This window comes from Trichoplax adhaerens, genomic scaffold (genome assembly GCF_000150275.1).
Source record: "Trichoplax adhaerens TRIADscaffold_2 genomic scaffold, whole genome shotgun sequence".
Classification (NCBI taxonomy): domain Eukaryota; kingdom Metazoa; phylum Placozoa; class Uniplacotomia; order Trichoplacea; family Trichoplacidae; genus Trichoplax; species Trichoplax adhaerens.
Window position 1 is genome coordinate 2,008,596 of NW_002060944.1, and position 1,219 is coordinate 2,009,814.

Genomic DNA, 1,219 nt, shown 5'->3' on the forward strand with positions numbered 1-1,219 from the left:
GTAATATAATGCCTAGTGATCTGATCAATTTGGAAATGGAAATGTTAAACTCCGATACAGTACACCAAAGGTAATTCAGATTCCCTAAAAATTAGGAAGTAGGAGTATCCCTACAGTGGATCACCAGCCGATAACTGATTGTAGTAGCTTATGAATTATATAGTTAAAATTTTTAGTTTTGGCTAGCATAAATTGCATTACTATGAATAACAATATTTCATTGCAGCCAGGATGGGACACCGTTAGCAATATCATTGTTACAGGCCTGATTACAGTACGATGTCAGGTATAAATAATGTAATGATTATACCATTAAAAACGCTCAGACTGAAAATCATATATCTGCATAATATATACCTATCACATTTTACTGTACCTTAACAGCAACATAAAACAAACATAAAATATAGCATGGATGTATTCGTTTTATCTCATAATAATACTACAGTATGCTACAATGCATAACGCTGTAAATAAATGGTAGCAGTTGGTCTTCTAATGGAACTATTCAAATCCTATGTGAAAAGGACAGTACCTTATTCATACATGCGATTTGATAAAGTAAAATGTGACAGTATATAATTTTCTTTTCTTAATACTGATTAATTACAGGAGAGAATTGTCAAAGTATCTCATCATCAGATTTTTAAAATATTCCTTGACTGTCAAACGTCAAATTTGATCTCGATTTACAGTTAATGATTTTATTGTACCTTGTGCACTGACTATAGTTATCTCTAATTTCAAAAGGATATTTACTGAGAGAATAAGCATTTTGTATAATACTATTTTACTCTAGTTAAATTTAAGATTTGTGGTATTCGTAGATAGCGTTGCTGTATCAGCTGGCGTAGCAATAGCTCTCGAAAGGGGATTTGCCTAACCTGTTTTAATTTAATCTCTAGAGCTATTTTCTGGATAGAAATATTCTCCATCACAATGTTATGGATATTCCTGAATAAAGTTTAGAATGATAGCCAACGTTTAGTAGATACTAGAAATGCATCCGTATTCTATCGCTCGTCTAATGATCAGCTGCAGTACTGTACAGTATTGCCTAAAGTAAAAAGAAATGAATAAAAAAGGACTATAAAGCAGGATTATGGCTATACTGTATTGTGGGCACATCTGATCACGGTCTAGAACCAAACTGAGTACTGTACTGTACTGTACAGTATTACCTCGCCACACCCGAGAACCTGTAATTTACAGTACACAG